Source organism: Rhagoletis zephyria, unplaced genomic scaffold (assembly GCF_001687245.7).
Source record: "Rhagoletis zephyria isolate East Lansing unplaced genomic scaffold, Rhagoletis_zephyria_1.1 Rzeph_scaffold_02202, whole genome shotgun sequence".
Classification (NCBI taxonomy): domain Eukaryota; kingdom Metazoa; phylum Arthropoda; class Insecta; order Diptera; family Tephritidae; genus Rhagoletis; species Rhagoletis zephyria.
This window is the reverse complement of record NW_016159286.1, coordinates 25627-46646: the sequence shown is the minus strand read 5'-3', so window position 1 is coordinate 46646 and position 21020 is coordinate 25627. Positions and strand designations below refer to the sequence as shown.

The window sequence follows — 21020 nt, the reverse complement described above, 5'->3', positions numbered from 1 at the left end:
CATACTGTTATAGCATGTCATTGCTTCTTAGCTCAGCTGTTGTTTGCTGTTGTGTTTCTGCAGCATATTTTTAATACTGTTAAATCCTGCCTTGTATGAAAATGTATATAGCAGGGGTTAGCAAGGCCGAGGCCGAAAAGAGCCACATCTAAGTTCTAAATGCTACAAAGAGCCACAAAAAAAGAACAAGAAAAACAAAAATTTTATTTTTAAATAAAATTATTATTACAAATGAAAAACATTAATTTTATTATTATTCTATTGTACGTAAGATAGATATAAAAGAAAGTTCAAAAGATCCCTTTGGCGAAATTTTCAAAATCTGGTTTTAGGTCAGTTAAAGCCGTTCGTAACAATTCTGTTAAATGTTCGATAGTCAATAGGTACGTTCGTTTAAAATCTCCAGTAAAAAATGTCCAACAGCGAAATTCCGGCGAAATATCATCTGTCCTCTCACAAGAGAAAAATATCCACGATAGTACGCGAACAGAAAATTTGCAGAAACTTGCAAGTTAGACGAACAGCTGATAGAAATTTTGTTTACATTAACAGGTCTATTCTGCACGTTACCGAAGATCTTGTGACCGGAAAATTTTATTACCAAAAATTGTTACCACTTGTCACCGCGATTCGAGGTAGGTTGGTAATGCAGTGAAAATATTCAGCAACTCAGCTATGAAGATTTGTGGAAATTCCTGTATTGCATAATTCACGGGGCAATATTTTGTTACCAGCTTATGAGATGGTGACCAAATTCACCGGTTACAAGAGAGCACAGAATGCGAAAAAGGTTTAAAAATTGACAGAAACTTTAATTACCGGTTATAAAATTTATGTTACCAGCGCAGAATAGACCCGTCAAAAGTATAAAATTGAAAACAAATCCTGAATTCTTATCCTGACACAGTTCACTGACTAAACGAATAATTACTTATTTCTAACAGGTTTAATTAGTCGCATCCATTCCAAACCATCAAATTCAATTTAGGGATTTGCTTAAATTCCAGCCAGCTCTTCTTGTTCAGCTGTTTTCTTGTTGGCAAATTGCTGTGGGCTAAAATATGTATTTATATGTATAATATGTATGTATGTAAAATATGTATGTATATGTGTAATATGTATGAAATATGTATTTAAAAAAGTAAAAAGAGCAAAAATGTTCTAAGCAAGGAGAAAGTAAAAAGAGCCGCACTTTGCTAAGCAAAGAGCCGCAATTATCTCAAAGAGCCACGTTTGCCCACCGTTGGTATATATATTTTTAATTAGATAATTGTTTAATAAATTTTACTATAGTAGGAGCTTGCAAAATTCGGAAAATCTCTTCCCGTATATACAATGTAAATAATAATGCTGAATATGTTGCATGGTTTCCTTTTGTTGACATGCATAAATTTGATGCATGATTTGATTTGAATTTATTCGGCAATGTCTTCATATATCACTTTCAAACATGTACAAGCGACATGATATAAACTGGCACTTCCATGATGTGTTACATGTCGCTATGTTTTGTAGTTCAGGCCTTTAGTATCTATATATAATTGCTCAGTCATACGACTTAGTTAGGCCGATCTGTAGCAGCCTTAGAATTGAGCTATATATCAAACTAAAGTGCAAACTGCAGTTGCAGTTGACCGTGTTTGTCAAAAGTAAAAGTTATTAGGTATTATTCATAGTTTTAAAATTTATTTCACGAAAGCAAAAAATAAAAATAGCTTAGATCCCTTTCTTTTTTAAACACCTAGGAGGATATCACTGACCATTAAAAAGGACCCTGAATGACCGCAAACCTCAAAGCATTACACATTTTCACCTTCATTTTCCTATAATTTCTTGAAAAACCACTTCCTTGCTAAAGAGCGTTTGTATATATCAATTTTGAATAAATATTGATGAATTCCTTAGTCACACTGCTTAAAAAATCTGAAAGTCCGGTATATAAAAAATATAAATTCAAGGCCGTATTTAAGAAAAGCCTCCTTACTTCAACAATTTTTATGCGATTGCAATAAATGAGCTTTCAGGTTATTTACAAATGGATTTAATTCTAGATTGTGCTACATATTTAGAAATTGTGGAGATTATCGATGGTCAAAAGTTAAAAAATTAAGAGAAATATGGATTTTTTTTATTTACCCGATAAAAAATCCCAACAAGCCAAGTCCGACAACAAATTATTCAAAAGCTAATAAATCTACAAAATCTTATTTTCTGACCTAAATCGACAGGTCGCGACCTCTAAATGACCTTCAACAAATCTATCAAAATAGGCAGTAACACAAATAAAATTAGGGGTAGGGTCTTGAAATTAAAAAAAAAAACATTTTCGCCATAAATATGTATTAAAAGTAGTATATCGCCTATGCATACATATCATTGCAATACTTTGTTCCCTAGTCTTTTTCTTATTCAATGTTAAAAAAATAGTTCATTCGAAATCGCATTTTTTAGTTATACTCATAGTCTATACCAGTGGTCGGCATTCTAACACGTTCAAACGCAGCGTTGCCAGGTTGACGTTTTTAACGTCATTTGGACGTTTTTTGTGTAAAAAATGACGTTTTTTAACTTCCCAGTACTATTCTCTGTTACTAAATCTTGTAAGTAGAACTGATTTTGAATTATTTTCTTAATAAATCTTAACAAGCTTTGTTTTTTGCAGCAGCTGCTTGAAAAAAATATATATTCTTTGGACACAGATGACTTAACCCTTATAAAGAAAATGACACACCCGCATAAAGAAAATGACACAATTAGTCGCATGGGGCCCCTTATTGAAAATTTAATGAACGTAAAAAGACTGAAATATTGCTATGTTCCTTCTTAACAGAACGTAATTTAGCATTTTCGACAACATACCACTTAACCAAATGTTTACAAGAAAAAAATAGTATTAAAAATCAACGCGATTTTTTAGCAACTTAAAACTTGCACATTATTGCCCTGAAATTTAATGGGATATCAACCTGCATACTCAAAGAAATTCTAAAAAATCTGAATAAAAAGTTGAATCAGGTTTTTTATAATTTTTGCACATACTTTGAAATGTGAATTTATATTTTGTTTGTTATATAATGAGCTAGGCTTTTATGGAAAAATAATAAACGTTAAATAAACAAAAAAGAAAGAGCCAAAATCGATGACTTAATCAGCTGATCACAAGTGCATGTATAAAATGATTTTTATATTAACGATCTCAAACCAGTTTAGAATGAATTTTAAATGTGACAGAGCAAATGACGTTTTAATATCTATACCTTACGTACATATGTACCTTTGCATACAATAAAAGTTTAATAAGAACAATTCTTTGTGCATACATTTGAAAAAGACGTTTTTGGGTAGGAAATGACGTTTTTTCAGATAAAGAGGGACGTTTTCTCATGCCGAAGACCTGGCAACATTGTCCAAACGATTCAATAAGTGAGAGTGTGTGTGTTAAATGCACCGTAGCGCAAGTCCTGCAGAAGTCACTTAAGTGTCACTTACTGCTAGGCTATGTCCTAAATGATATCACCTGACGTTTATATGGAAGTCTTTCATTTTTCCTAAGTGACCATTGCATGAAATGTCATGCAGCTGGTCACAAGTGTCTCTTGCACGACATGTCATGTAGAGGGTCACAGGTGTCTATAGCATGACACATCATGTGTAGGGTCACAGGAGTCTCTAACACGACATGTCATGTAGGGGTCACAGGTGTTTCTAGTATGACATGTCATGTAGAAATAATCGTTGGTATATAAATAATAACGCTTATTATTTTAAATGGTTTTAAACATTTCTATTTTCGAACTTAAGACAAACGTTAAGTTGTTTTTTAATAAAAATAAGTTTTTATATATATGTTTATGCGCACACTGGCTAAATACATTGTAGGGTTTGTATTTGTGTTATTACCTTTTATTGTACTGTGTTCATTTCAACTTTGTAATTTTGGAAATTTTAGATTTATGTGATTTTTGTGGTTCGTCAATCAAATAGAAAATTTTCATTATTCAAACTTTTCTCGAATTGCTAACAACATAAAAATAAATTAAGTTTTGTTAACTTTCAATTAAAATATTTAAAAAAAAAATCTTTGGAATCAACTACACCCCTCTTCAAACGAACCGTCTGACCTGGAGCCGCTTACCCCAGGTCATTTCCTAGTCGGCGGGCATCTTCTTGCCCCACCCGAAATCGATGTAAACGAAAGTCCTGCCTCAATCGTAAATCGATGGCAGAAACAGGAGGCCCTACACCAGACATTCTGTAGGAGATGGAAAATGGAATACCTCACCGAAATGCAGAAACGCATCAAGTGGAAACATCCACAAACCAACTTAAAGCTAGGAGACCTTGTCGTCGTTAAAGAGGAAAACCTGTCACCAAACGAATGGAGATTGGGGAGAATAGTCAAGCTACACCCAGGTTCCGACAACCGAGTAAGAGTAGTCGACATCGAAACAGCTAAGGGAGAAATCAGAAGGCCAATTGCAAAATTGGTCCCACTTCCGCCCTACAATGAGAACAGCACAACCTCGCAGTAAACTTCTTACCTACTCTTCATTCCACTTCACAAAAGAAACCCATCTTTTCCACTTCTCTTCACCCTGCATCATCTCAAATCCCGAAGCGCATGGTTAAACATGCGTACCTACCGGAAGTTCTTTCGTTATAGCATAAGCATCATCACAATCGGCGATTATATCAGTGAGATATATTAAAACAAAAAAAGGTGATGGTTCTTACCCAGGAGCCCTGGGTCGATCTGGTAACACGGAACCGACCATCTCAGATCCTTTAATAGGTGATCAAAGTCATACGTTCAAAATGTATAGAGATGGCGAAATTGGTTCTAATTTTCTAAGTTTGAGCTGTGAGTTTTTAAATTATTACCTTGTTGATACCCACGCAAGAACCGCATTAACAAAAAAAAAACTGATTTAATTCAACATATATTTCTTTCAAGTATTTATACCTCCGTCCTTATAGCGCACTCGATGAAGCCGTATTCAAAAGTAAACAACATCTGCTATTTTTATACGACATTTCTCTGATAATTAATTAAATTAATTATTAGAGAAATTTTTATTGGAGTATTTAATGAACTTCGTATTAGACCTCTGCATGAGTTGATTCAAACTTCTAGCCAAACAGAGTACAGTAGATTTGAATTTTCTATTTTATATACAAACCACTCACAGTTTTGAATTTTTTAATTTATGAATATTCATTTTGTTTTAAACTATCGAATATAATCGCTTCATATTGAAAGTGATTTATCTAACAGAATTTAGGTTATATTTTGCATTCAATTTTTACTGGGATATTTAATTTGCATAATTTATTGCTGTATAAAAAAAAATGTAATACTTTTGCATTGAGTGATTTAAAAACATTAAGCTTGAGTAAGAGAAACAAATTCGAATGCGATAAAAAATGTACACCTCCCCAGAAACCATAAAAAAAAATTATGGAACAAGAAAATTAAATGAAAAAACACGATTAAAGAACTGAATGTAAATTTAGTAAAGCAAAATTTTAATAAATATGTGAACTGCTTAAGGTACTTAATAATGTATTTCTCCAGTACGCAAGCGTTTATGGATATTTGAAAAAGTATTCGCTGAACAGTTATCAGAAAAAGCGTTAACAAGTTCAATAAAAAGTTTTCTTTGAAACATAAATGTCACACTAATAGTTTTGGAAGTTTGACTGTAAACAGCGCATATCAGTAATGTAGAAAATTGAGGTTAGAACCTACTAAAAATAGGCCAACCGTACGTTTCCTTAACCTGACGGCAAATGGCAATTCTTATTAGTAATACACCATTAAAAAAATATTCACTCTCAGAGAACTACGCCAAATTAAATGAGAAATCAAATTTCGCTAGATTCATATAAATGCAAAAACAAAGAGACGGAATAAAAGTTGTCATGTCATTCATGTAGACTCATTGTCTATTAAAACTAAATTAATTATAGTGGAAACTTGAAGCGTGAACACACATTTCTTCTAAGGAAAAATATGAAACATTTTAATAACGGAATTTAAAATGGCTTTATAGATGTTGACTGAAGAACGAAAAAAAACTAAAATCGAAGTTCCCAAAATCTTATCTACAATTATATTTAGCTAGTTTTTGCCTTCAAATGGAAGAATGTGAATGAATGAATGAAAACCATTCAAACTCATTTTGGTTATAGTTTATGCTACAAACAAGTGTTTTCGTATTTTAATAGGAACGCAGCATTACATACATACATACATATGTACGTTTGTACAAATGTAAATAAAAAAAAATATTTTTGGATATTCCTAAACGAAATTTGTCATTTATTTCAATTCAATTTATTGTTTGAATATTGTTATGACGACACCCATATCAGAACAGTATTCACTCAAACTCAAAAAATTTGCGGGTAAACTCATTCATTGGTTTTTTATATGAATAATTCATATGCCGTTTTGAATGAATTCATGCAGCCCTCTACTTCGTATGCATGAAAAATTGTATTGTAGGGATTCAAATTAATAAAAATCAATGTTTTTGCTCGACGTTTGAATTTATTCAGTTTTCTATAAATTCAAATATTTCCATTCAACCGACGTTAAGATAATTGTTCTTATTTTCTAATTTGCTGCTTAATTGCTTAATTTTTTTTCTACAATTCCTATCAAACGAAGGCAGAAACCAGAAATGAAGTTTCATGAACTATGGGGTAGTTTTAAATCTACACTGCAGTCTCGTATGATCTTGTGAACTAAAGAAACATAAAGAACTTTTCTTTCCGACCGCTTCACACCTGAAACATAACGAAATTTGATTTTCCTTTTTAATGTGTCTGATTGGAGCGTATTATCCACTGGCGCATATTGGGAAAAATATTTTTATGTCAAAAAACCTGTCTACTCATCAAATCCCACCCGATTTTGATTATTCTCTATATTGTTGGTAAACATATGCTCACTCGCTTATGATTGTCATTGCGACACAATTTTGTTTTGATTTTTGTGAAGTTTCTTACAAAACTCAGGATTGCTATAAATTTTGACCCAGATTTGGTGTCTTCAAACTAAAAACAAAAGCACCATAAAAAAAACGCACCAAGCACTAAACTCTAAAATTTTCGCGTTTTGAATAAAGAAAAGCACTAAATTTAGTACGAAAAGCACCAATTTGGCAACAGTGATAAAGTATAACACTAATAATTTAATAATTACTACAAACTTACAGAAATTAGATCCGGTGCCTGTTCTCCATTGTCATGAGTGACTAAAGTATAACCTGTGCCTAATTTCTGGCAACGACCAGTACGTCCAATACGAGGTACATAGTTTTCAGATGAGTTTGGATAATCGTAATTGATGACATACAGCAAATCTTCTACATCCAGGCCAGGGGAGGCCACATCGGTGGCAATTAAAATATTCGATTTGCCGTTGCGAAAATCTTTCAACACTGAATCACGTTCAGGCTGGGACTTATCACAGTGACTGGAAAGTGGCGGTTTGGCCTGCGTTGCGAATTATTTGCAATATTTCTGCGACCCTTATCTTAGTTTCGATGAATATAATAATCTTGTCGTTGTTGTTAGCAGCATTATTATTGGTAGGTGCTGCTTCTTTCAGCAACTTGATAACCAGTTGTGGCTTCTCGGAGTCTTGACAAATTTCAACAATTTGTCGAATATTGTGATTAGCTGATAAGTTCATCGATTCAGTGTTTGTAGAAATATAACCCTTTAAGAAATCACCTGCCGGTGCCTGTGCTTCCTTGGGCCAAGTTGCGGACCACATTACCACTTTACGATCGGGTCTAATTAGCTCTATTATTTTACGGATTTGTGGCTCGAAACCCATGTCCAGCATGCGATCGGCTTCGTCCAATACCAAATAGGTACAACGTTGCAGGTTAATGTTCCGATCGATTGGTCGGTCTGGTGTGGTTTCTGGAGGTCCCGTTCAGTTTCCTACAATACGAATCTGAAAAATGGAATGAATGAATTGAATAACACTAATAATTTAACAGTTACTACAAACTTACCACGTGCCAAATCCAGAATGAAATTTTCAGTCATTCAGGAAGTTATTGCTGTGTCAAAACTTTGTCAAAGTTTGACATACGTGATTGGGCGAAATGCAAGCCTTCATAAATGTATGGCAAGCAGCACCATCTGGTTGTCAGGTGCACAACTTGATAATAAACTGCGAAAAAAAAAATTTATTTTGTGGTGCATGCTGTACAGTGTTGCCAGGTAATTGTAGTGAGAAAGCGTCAGTGTGGTTATCAAAAAGCGCCTTTTGCATGTAAAAATCGTCAACATGTAAAAAATTGTAATAAGCAGAACCAGGAAGCTAGCTTCTGATTGCTGTATATAAGAATAAAAAGTTTTACTTTGTTGTACGAATTTTTAAAAATTCGCATTTCCTTTAACAAAATATTTTTAATTGGAATAAAATCACAGTTTAATCTTCATTTCTTTCTTCTCAAACTGCAACTTCACTATTTGTATTAAAAACTGTTCATACTTACTTAGTTTCTACCTGGCAACACTGATGTACTATTTACTGGCTTAGCCCGGTCTCGAACACATAGTGAGGAAATTTTCTTTCGCCGTGCCAGGCCAAGTGGTGAAACTCACCACAAAACCACAAATGACACCTTTTACGAGATTACAAATTTCACGGTGTGTTCGGGGAAATAGTTATCGAAACATTTGTACTACATAAAGGTCTATTCGATGCAAAAGCAAATGTGATGGAATAAAATTTTATAACGATGGTCACCTTCCACAGATCTCTTTTATACCCAAACACGAAACCTTACGCTCAAAGTCATAGAAAATAAAGAAGACTTTAACCGCTTTTTAAATTGAAACTTTTTTATAAAAATGCCACTTTGTAGAGCTCTGTAAGTCTATTTATTTTTTAGGAGTAAGACCATTAGTCTATACTTAATACCGCACAAGTACGCGGAGACTGAAAGTCTGAATTGGCCCAGTTTTGTACTTCGCCAAGTCAAAACAAATTAAATAAATTAACAAATAGTATATATATATATCTGTACATAAGTATATCACACGTATATATAAAATGTGCTTTCACAAGACGAATCAAGGCTGCGTGCAGTCCTGCTGCATAAATATTGCCCAAACTGCCTCTCGCCGTTCCACCGCCTCGACATGTGCAGCAGCACGGATCGATGCCACCGATGTCCCGAAAAGCATCACACCTCGCTCCATCTCGATGACTGCGAAGACCAAAGGCACCCAGCGAAGGCGATCAACGACGGCGAGAGCTCGGACGGGGCACTCTCTGTCGACGTTACGGAGCAGGAGTTGGAGGGGTTAGAGAGGACAGACTCTTCCCCACATGAGCGACAAAAGCGCAACTCTGGAACTGGCACACCGAGACCGTTAGACCAGTTACCACCACGCGCGGGCGACGCGGAAACTCGTTCTTTCCGCTCGCAAACGCGTCAACAACACAACTGGCGGCAACACGGCGGCGCGGAAACCAGTCCTTTCCGCCCGTCATCACGATCGCAACGCAAGCCAAAACGACGCGACGGCGCGGAAACTCGTACTTTCCGCTCGTCTAAGCGATCGTCTAAGCTACGCAAAGCAGCACCATACCACAAAACTCGCACAAACGACAGCAACATTAATAGTCGTGCCTTACAACGTGCTCCACCGACCGGCTTCCGAACGGGCCGCCTACCTCAAAGTGCCATATCAACGCCGATCATTCGTGCGCTTATCCCCATCGCGCGACCGCAATAGTGCGGATTGAAGCAAGGGGCCGCCTTCATTTGGTCCGCGCAATGATTGACCCTTGCGCACCGAACTCATTGGTTGATTTGGAACTGGTGAGAGATCTCCAACTGGAACGCAACGGATCAGGACGTCTGCAGCGTTGCACGCTCACCATGCGAGGAAGATACGGCAGCTCCGACCGCATTACGACACAAGCAGTCGTGCTGGACCACCATATACGTCTGAGTCCACCGTCGAACCTGAACCCTAAGGTTGCGGCCCCCTTCCAGTACATGCAATTGACGGATCCGCAATTCTTTCACGCGTCACCAATACGTCTCACACTAGGCCTCGATTTGCATGCGGAGGTGATGGTGAGCGGGACCCCCCGTCTACCGTGGGTGGCCTGCTGGTCCAGGCGACCATATACGGCCTGGTTGTTTCCGGAACCTGCCAACCATAAACGTAGATATAAAAAAAACAAAACCACACATACACACACCCTCATCACACACACACACACCTTAAAATCTAAATAAAAAAGTGCATTGAAATTCCAAACCACGTCTGTTTCAATTAACGATGTCCTTTTCTCCACAGCCCCAGATGAGCCGGTCGCGACGAAAGCGTGAGCGAATAAGCAGATCCGCGCAGTACAAAATCCGCGCTACATAGTTGAATAACATAAGACTTTCCCCACGTGCGTGTGACGGTTGAGACGCGACTCCTTTTTTTCACAGCTTGCTTACCGCAAGGGCGCCGGTATGTTTAGGTCCTCGACCTAAATATATTGCACCACCCTAATACGCGTTTTGTCACTTCATGTAAGAGCACACAAACACATATATAAGTTACGGCAAACTTTCCAGCCGCTAACAATGAGCCCCACTGTACGGTAACTTAGTTGAGGGGAAACTTAACGAAAGTTACTGTGCGGTGGACTACATCCCTTTTCGTTTTGTTAGCAATTTTTCACTTCTTAGAAGACAGCAATGAGATCACGTCAACTATCACACCACGTTCGGTAAGCCAACTCTTGTGTGCCACACTATTCAAACTCATCGATACTTACAAATAAAACGACTTTTAATTTCATTGCACTAAAACCACTGTGTCTTTTATATCTTCTTATTTTCGTTACATTAACTTTACGCTGGTGCGCTCCATCTTCGTTCGACGCCACCTGCGAAAATAGCATTTTTGAATTTACCGTCCTCAAGTTTACTAAGAAACGAATTTTCATTTAAATCCGTCCGTAATTCTATTTTTGCACACATTTCATATGGAAGGAAAACACTGTGCGTAGGTAGCCTTTTGCTTAACTTAACATATAGGAAAATTTTTTTCCGGGAAGTGGACCAGGGACCGATCTATTCGAAAAAATCGTATTTATGGTTCGATTTGTTTGAAATTCGGTACGTGGCTAGCTTTTAGCTATGGTTAACATGCAGAATACTTTTTTCCGGGAAGTGGAGCAGGGACCGATCTATTGAAAAAATTGTGTATGGTTCGATTTGCTTGAAATTTGGTACGTAGGTAGCTCATTTCCTAGGTTAACATATATGATCCCTTTTTTCGGTAAGTGGACCCGGGTCCGATCTATTCGAACAAATTTTATTCATGGTGCGATTTGCTTGAGATTTGGTACGTAGGTAGATTTTTGCTTAAGTTAACATATAGGATACCTTTTTTCCGGGAAGTGGACCAGGGACCGATCTATTCGAAAAAATCGTTTTCATGGTTCGATTTGCTTGAAATTTGGTAGGTGCGTGGGTAACTTTTTTCAAGGGTAAATATGCAAAATACTTTTTTCCGGGAAGTCCACCAGGGATCGATCTATTCGAAACTATTTTATTTATGGTTCGATGTAATTGAAATTGCGTACGTGGGTAGTTCTTTGCCTAGACTAACACATAGAATACTTATTTTCGGGAAGTGGACCAGGGACCGATCTATTCAAAAAAATCGTACACAGGGTGTCTCAGAAGTAACCTGCCACACTTCAGGGGAAGGTAGGTGGGGGAGTGAACTCTCTGATAAACAAAAAATTTTCAGGTAAAAGTGTTACCGTTTTTGAAATATTTACATCTTTTTGAATTAAAAAAAAATCGTGCCTTTTCATGTATTTTCTTTAACTGCATCTACAAACCAGGCTATACTTAGTAAATTTTTTATGTTAAATAATTCCAGATAGTTGCTTCTCCATACTCAAATGCAATGTAGTTACAATATATTAAGCAACCATAATAAAATTAGGACTATTTTGGGATTTTTAACTTTTTGATATTTTCTTCCCCAAATTTGACTATCCCTGGTGAAAAAAATGTACTGAGCTATAACTTTACATTACCTTTAAAAAAATTGCTCATTAAATAAAGATTTCAGGAAGGTGCCACTCTTACTGTTTCGAATAGAAAAAAAAGTTTTAGCCGCTGACTTAAATTTAAGTTGCTCTTGTTACCGACCAATGACATGGTAAATAGTACAAAGGTGCATTATTACCCGCTCCTGATATTGTTTTATGTTACTTACTGGAATTCGGACTTGAGCTGTATCTATCAATATTTTTTGTGAAGGATGGGTTCACGTGAAATAAAATATACATGAGTTGTTTGAAGAAAAATTTATTCATTTATTGATAAAATATGCTCAAATTGGCGGCCTTCTACTCTAATATAAGCTCGGCAGCTTTTAAGAAAAAACGCTTTTAGATTTCTTAAACTCAATTGGGCTATCTCAGCAGCAGCTCCATTTATTTTTTCCCGCAAATGCCCTTCGTTTTGAATTGTTTTTGAATAAATGTTGTCCTTAAGACAGCCCCAGTAGAAAAAATCTAATGGATTCAGGTCTGGCGATCGAGCAGGCCACGTGATTGGCCCGTATCGGCCAATCCATCGGCGAGGATAAGTTTCGTCTAAATGAGCTCTTACTTCACGCCCGTGGTGAGCAGAGCACCCACCATTTTGCAGCCATAGTCTTCGCCGCAGGTTTAAGGGCACATCTTCTAAAAGAATTGGAAGCCGTTGCTGAAGGAACTTTATATAACTGTAGGAGTTGAGCGTCGGCGGCAGTTCCACAGGTCCCAATATCTGACAATTTAAAGTACCGCACCATAAGTTTATTTTGTACTGGTACTGCGAACGATCTTATCTCATTTCGTGAGGATTGTCTATCTGCCAACTGTGAAGGTTATGTAAATTAAAATAACCATCACATTTGCATGATGATTCATCGCTCCAAATTATTTTATTACAAAAGTTTGGGTCTGATTCATGCATTCGCAACATTTCAAGGCAAAATCTAACCCTCGACATGTAATCTCTTTCTTCTAGAGCCTGAACACGTTGAATGTGGTAGGGATGAAATCGATGGTCTTTGAAATCGAGAGCTTTGTGAACTGTAGTTTTTGNTAATAATGTACCTTTGTACTATTTAGCATGTAATTGGTCGGTAACAAGAGCAACTTAAATTTAAATCTATTAAATACATTCTAGCGTGTCTTAGTCCTTTGCCCACAAAAGCGGCTATAACCTTTTTTTCTATTCGAAACAGTAAGAGTGGTACCTTTCTGAAATCTTTATTAAATGAACAATTTTGTGTATGTAATTTAAAGTTATAGCTCAGTACATTTTGTTTTCACCAGAGATAGTCAAAGTTGGGGAAGAAAATATCAAAAAGTTAAAAAGCCAAAAATAGTCATAATTTTATGATGGTTCCTTAATATATTTTAACTACATTGCGTTTGAGTATGGAGAAGCAACTATCTGGAAGTATTTTACATAAAAAATTTACTAAGTATAGCCTGGTTTGTAGATGCAGTTAAAGAAAATACATGAAAAGGCACGATTTTTTTTTTATTCAAAAAATGTAAATATTTCAAAAACGGTAACACTTTTACCTGAAAATTTTTTGTTTATCAGAGAGCTCACCCCCTCACCTACTTTCCCCTAAAGTTTGACACCCTGTATATTGTCCGATTTGCTTGGAATTTGGTACGTAGCTAGCTCTTTGCCTAGGTTAACACATAGGATACTTTTTTTCCGGTAAGTGGACCCGGGACCGATCTATTCGAAAAAAATATTATTTATGGTGCGATTTCCTTGAAATTTGGTACATAGGTAGATTTTTGCTTAAGTTAACATACAGGGTAACTTTTTTCCGGGAATTGAACCAGGGAGCGATCTGTTCGAAAAAATCGTATTTATGGATCGATTTGATTAAAATTTGGTACGAGGGAAGCTGTTTTCCAAGGTTAACATGCAGAATACCTCTTTTCCGCGAAGTGGACCAGGAACCGATCTATTCGAAAAAATCGTATTTATGATTCGATTTGCTACAAATTTGGTACGTAGGTAGCTTATTGCCTGTCTTAACATATAGGATACCTTTTTTCTGGTAATTGAAGGTTTTGTTTTTAATTTTGCAATACTTGGGGTGTGCACCAAAACAACAATTCTTCGCGGCGCAGCTTGGCTTTTATTTCATCATTATCATAATTGCGTGTACATTATTATTCATCTGAAGGGCATATCTAGTGGAATAAAATTTTAAATACTGATGATGGTCATATGGCAAGTTGTAACATATAACGAGCAGATTGCGAGTTTTCGTTGAAATCTCTTTTTGTTATTAGGTGATTATCGTCGCCTGCTTGAATGTAATTATATATATGGGCATATACGAGTTTTTGCATACCATGATTTAAGTTCATACAGATATTTAAAACGTGACCGAAGATGCCAGTCTGATCGAAGTGAACCCATCTAATTTTCCTTAGAGAATCTTACGCTATAAAGTAGCGATATTTACTTTTACAAAAGTTCTTAAATCTAAATACCTAACTAAACAACTGCGCATACACTTCCATTGTGTTTTGCAGATATATTATGCTGATCAGGTTACCAGATGTTTTAAACAATCATTTATATGGAAAAACGTCGAAACAATTCGATTGACCATAAACATGCGAGTACAATTGCATAATGATCCATTGGCACGAGTTTTTTCAAATCAATTACTGGATATTGGTAGCGTCGAAATCGAACTGCATCCAAATACACAATGTATCGAACCACCAGACATTTTCTGTTCTGTTGTTCATTCAAAAAACGAATTAACTGAGAGTGTATTTCCAGATATTCGTGTAATTTTAGCAGCAAAAAATGCCTATGTTGACGAACTTAACTGTCAAATACAAAATTTGTTGCCAGGCAATCTGATAGATTTTACGAGACCATCAATTTTCCGATTGAATTTTTGAATTCTCTGGATATGCCAGGAATGCCGCCCCACAAACTTCGACTGAAAATTGGTTCACCAGTCATTCTTTTGCGTAACTTAAATCCACCAAAGCTATGCAACGGTACACGAATTACCGGAAACATACTTGAAGCAATGATATTGACTGGAAAGTTTAAAAGAGAAGTTGTTCTGTTAGTTCGAATACTTATGATACCACCAGAATTTCATTTCATTTATTAAAAAGTAATTAGTACAATAAGATATAAAATCTTTTATAGCACAACATACAAATATTAAAGTACAAAATTTGAGACAAAATTTAAGTCATATTACTTGGTGAATTTATATAAAATGTATTTAATAATCTTATAAGGAAAAATAAGTTTAAAAAAAGATAAGCGATATAAATAGAATTAATGAAATAAATTACAGATGATGATTAAAACATTGATTTAGATGGCTAGTTTAAACCTAATTTTGAGAAAAATAATTATAAATAACTTGTCTGTAGTTGCTTTGGTTCATAATGTTCTTCGTAGCCGCCGGAATGGAGTTCCATATACGTATGGCATTGAGGAAGAACAGCCTTGTTGAACTCACATAATTATAATTAAAGTCTGGCACAACCAAATTACATGAGCGCGCAGATTTGAAAAAAAAACAAGTTTATTGTATAAGTAAGTAGGTGTCTTTGTTGATATCAGACGATATAAGACTATGCAGCTTCTAGCTTTTAGGTAGTCAACTATTAGTCTGTTCCAATAGCAGTCCGGTTTAAAAGATTTAGTCAGAACTTACAGGAAGTCGTTCCTATTGACATAAAACCTCTAAGTGGGAACACTTTTGAGAGAGTAACTGAGAAACTGTTCCTAGTCAGAGGTTACAGGATTTAGTCCGGAGTTTCTTTTCCTGTAAGTTTATGAAAAGTGTCAAACGATCAGCTGATTTGCATGTGCAAACAAAAGCAATAAACGGTGGAAGCAAAGAACCTTATATTTGTAAAAAAATGGAAGTAAACAACGAAATGTTTGAATATGTATAGATTTTAATAATTATTTAGTGATATTTCAGCCAAATCAGTTTTGTACAAATGACATGTAAACAAACCGACTCACGTTTTTACAGGAAATAGTGCTTTTTGCGTTCCCGTGCCCTTCTGCATCTGTTCTCCTTTTACTCTCACTTGAGAGAGTAAAATTGTAGTTTGACCGTTCCACAGGTTTTAGTCCGAAGTTCAAAAGAACATACTATATGTTACAGCCTAACAGCCGAGTTCTCCAAGCAGAGATGTGATCATATCTACGCAAACCATAAACGTAGCGCGTGACGTGATTGAAGACAACATCAATTTTGTGAGCAGAACGTGAGACTAACTTACTATCAATACATGTCATATTCGAGTTTATAATAAAGCCAAGATTTTTAATTTTATTAACGGTTTTCAAAGTAGTTTTACCAATGCAATGTGGAGGAATTTTGTCACTAGGGAATTGTTTTTTTTTGAGATTGGCAACACATACGATTTATCAGCATTCAAACAGAGTCCATTGGTAATGGTCCAGCACAAAATGGATGCAAGATCACTATTAACTTTACGAAAAAGATCACCTAGATTACTAAAACTATCAGACAAATATAACTGAAAATAATCAGCATATGCATGCACACTTACAAATTTATACACAAGAAACACATCATTAATAAAAAGACTAAATAGCAAGGGTCCAAGAATGGAACCCTGTGGAACACCAACACTTACTATATCCCTTAACTCCGATACTTCATGTCCAGTGCTTACATATTGAGATCTGCCAGCCAGATAACTTTTCATTATCGATAAAGCACTATTACTGAAGCCAAAATATTCTTTTAGTTTAAAACATAGCAAAGTGTGATCAACCGAGTCAAATGCTTTGGAGAAGTCAAGTAGGCAGAGCAGCGTTAATTGGCTTTTGTCATAGGGAATACGAATGTCGTCAAGTATTTTTAATAGCGCAGATGAACAACTATGCTTAGCTCTAAAACCCAACTGGTAAGGCGAAAGGAAATTTCTTCGAATTACATGAGAATTAATTTGTTCAGCTAATATGCTCTCAAAGACCTTAGACAGGGCAGGTAATATACTTATCGGCCTCAAATCACTAGAAGAGTTAGGAAATTTATTTTTTGGGACGGGCTTTACTGCGGCAACTTACCACAAATCAGGGAAATAAGACGTCGTTATACAATGATTTAAAACATGTGTAATAGCACTTAAAACAAGAGGTGGTATTATTTTAATAAATTTGATCGGAATTCCGTCTACACCAATTGGACTTAATCCTAAAAATACTTCGCTTTACATCTCCGTCAGTAACATCTGAGAAATCAAAGGGTTTCCCTGAATAACACGCAGAGCCACAGGACACAAAATTAAGACTTGCACCATACACCGGACTTTTAATAAAGGCATTATTAAGGTAATTTGCGTCAAGGTTGAAATTTGGTTCCTTNTATGCATGCACACTTACAAATTTATACACAAGAAACACATCATTAATAAAAAGACTAAATAGCAAGGGTCCAAGAATGGAACCCTGTGGAACACCAACACTTACTATATCCCTTAACTCCGATACTTCATGTCCAGTGCTTACATATTGAGATCTGCCAGCCAGATAACTTTTCATTATCGATAAAGCACTATTACTGAAGCCAAAATATTCTTTTAGTTTAAAACATAGCAAAGTGTGATCAACCGAGTCAAATGCTTTGGAGAAGTCAAGTAGGCAGAGCAGCGTTAATTGGCTTTTGTCATAGGGAATACGAATGTCGTCAAGTATTTTTAATAGCGCAGATGAACAACTATGCTTAGCTCTAAAACCCAACTGGTAAGGCGAAAGGAAATTTCTTCGAATTACATGAGAATTAATTTGTTCAGCTAATATGCTCTCAAAGACCTTAGACAGGGCAGGTAATATACTTATCGGCCTCAAATCACTAGAAGAGTTAGGAAATTTATTTTTTGGGACGGGCTTTACTGCGGCAACTTACCACAAATCAGGGAAATAAGACGTCGTTATACAATGATTTAAAACATGTGTAATAGCACTTAAAACAAGAGGTGGTATTATTTTAATAAATTTGATCGGAATTCCGTCTACACCAATTGGACTTAATCCTAAAAATACTTCGCTTTACATCTCCGTCAGTAACATCTGAGAAATCAAAGGGTTTCCCTGAATAACACGCAGAGCCACAGGACACAAAATTAAGACTTGCACCATACACCGGACTTTTAATAAAGGCATTATTAAGGTAATTTGCGTCAAGGTTGAAATTTGGTTCCTTTTTGCCATACACACGCAAGCTTTTAAGATTGCACCATAAAGTCTTAGGTGGAAGTTCAGGATTAAGTTTTGACTTAAAAAATTTTAATTTTTCCATTCTTATCAGCCTAGTGGCCATGTTTCTGGCTGATTTGTAATTTTCCCAATTTGCATCTGTTCTATTCCGCTTCCAAAGGCGGTAAGTTTTATTGTGGGCCTTAATAGCAGCCAGAACTTTGCTTTTACACCATGGGCATGACTTGGACTTACTTTTGCACAAACTAATAGGTACAAATTCATTGTAGGCATCTAGTATCTTTTTATTTAAAGATTCAAGTTTCTCATTCACAGTAGTATAACACCAACATTCATTCCAACTAACACAAGACAAAGCAGAAAGTAGTTTGCAATTGTCAACAAATCTATAGTCCCTAAATGTAAAAGTGGTATCCGTACTGGAGCGGTCAAGTTTAAGGTCAAAGGTACAAAAAATTAAATCATGGTCAGATAAGAACGATATTTGGTCAAACTTTAGTAAAAAGGCAGTGTCAGAGATAATAAAATAGTTAAGTAAGCTAGAACAACAGTTTTTAGCATATCTTGTCCGTACACACATATTGACAACAGAGAGGCCAGCACTAGCTACATCATCTAACAGACCAACAATATACGAATCACGAACAAGAAGATTAACATTGAAGTCACCACACACAATTATAAGTTGCGATCCCGTACGAGTCCGGACTAGTCAGAAATAGTCAGAATCAGTCAGATTTTACTGGAAATCGATGCCGTACTCGGTTCTTTGACTATTGAGAGCACAAAAAAGAGTAAATACCGTTCTCTCTCTGTCAGAAGTCACCAGTTTTGGTCCGAGTGGTGTCAAACGATCAGCTGTAGTATATTTGGCAACCAAATTGTAAGCAAAAGAAAAGTGCACTCTGCTAGTTCATGTTGAAAAGTATTTAATTACTTGTTTAAGTGGATTCTAATGAATTTGAAAGTATTTTTGGTTATTTACATGTGCGAGCAGAGTGTGTTTACATACAAAATAAGCAAAAATTTACAACCAAAATTTGGAGGTTATGTTGAAGTTGACAGAAGTTACCATTTTTTACTAGAAAGCGATCCCGTACTTTTCAATGTTACTCTCTCGCTCTCAGCGAATTTTTATTTTTTGACTAGTCCGAGTCCGAGTAATACGGGATTGCACCTATATTATCATAGTCAACAACATAAGACGATACGGTGGCAAAGAATGAATTAACACTTAAGGTTTTATGGGGATTATAAACATTAGCTAATAACACTTTGAAAGTAAAATTATATAACTCAACCAGTAGATATTCAGTACCAGGACAGTCCGATTTTAGAATAGGCCTCATATTGATGTGATTTTTACAATAAATTACTACACCTCCTCCCTTTTTATTCATCCTGTCGTTTCTTATGAGTTTGTAATTATCTATATATTAATACGCTAACATAAATTTTGTCACCGTTCGTTTGGCGATTCTATCGAACCGATTTCAAAACCAAGAATACCGTTGGAAAGGCATTTTTCCGTAGTTGAGCAGAATTTTAATGGTTTTACAATCNATCTACTGAATTTGGTTGGTTCAACGAAGCGAAGTTTATGGAATTTTCAAATTATATCGATTTATTGAAATTTCAAGGTTATATTAGCTTATCGATTTATCACTGCTTATCGCATTTAATCGTCTTAACAGAGTGTAAGGAGTTATCAAGATGTTTAGATAGTTTTCGAAAAATGTGGAAATGTCAAAAGTAAACATTTATAAAGGTATCCAAAGTCTTTACATTTTTGAGTTATCGAAATTTATCGAGCCATCGAATTTCACAGTTATCGAAATTGGTCGAGTTAACGAATTTAGTTGAGTTATCGAATTTTAGTGAAATTCATCGAACTATCCATATGTATCAAATCATTGAAATTTATCGATAAACTTGAATGTATCGGGTCAATTCCAAGTCCTGCCGAAGTCCTCCAAAGACCTTCTCAGATAAAAAAAATTTAGTTACGTTTTAGCAGCAGATTTTCCGGCTAGTTAATTTGTACCGTATAAGTTTTTCTACGTGTTAAGATAGAAAACCTCTCCAAGGCTTCTAAAACTAACGCCCCAAACGCCCCCACTGGGAAGGGGACAGTCCCCGCTGTCTAAAAAGGCGTACTCCTCCTTGGGCTCCTCCCACAGTCCCCTAGGGAACCGTTTGAAAAAGGGGGAAAAACGGAATTTTCTTAGGCAAACTGAGCAGTTTGAAGTGGAATATGACCCAACTAACAGAAACCGTGGGATTTTTTAATAAAAGAAATTATGCCAAATTAGATATCGGGTGATTTTGAATAAAGAATAAAAAAGTTAATTAAAGATAGAAAAAACAAGTTTTTATAAAAAAAATGTTCTTTTTAACAAATGTATTTTTGCGTAGAATTCCTTTCTGCGTAGGCGGCCTTCGGCCGCACTTAGGGATTATAACCCTCAGGCAGTAGAATACTCCTTTCTGTGTTGCCAAAGAAAGGGGCTGAACACCTCTTGCAGAGAACACCTTTCTGCGTAGGCGGCCTTCGGCNCTTTCTGTGTTGCCAAAGAAGGGGGGCTGAACACCTTTTGCAGAGAACCCCTTTAGGGATTATAACCCTCAGGCAGTTAAATTCTCCTTTCTGTGTTGCCAAAGTGAATTCTCCTTTCTGTGTTGCCAAAGAAA

General features: G+C 35.9%; 1 pseudogene; it reads right to left on the bottom strand.

Annotated features, from left to right (window-relative positions):
- The window catches only part of LOC108366252 (ATP-dependent RNA helicase DBP2-like), a 39953-nt pseudogene extending 31886 nt beyond the window's left edge, over positions 1–8067 (bottom strand).
- Positions 8068–21020: the final 12953 nt, after the last annotated feature.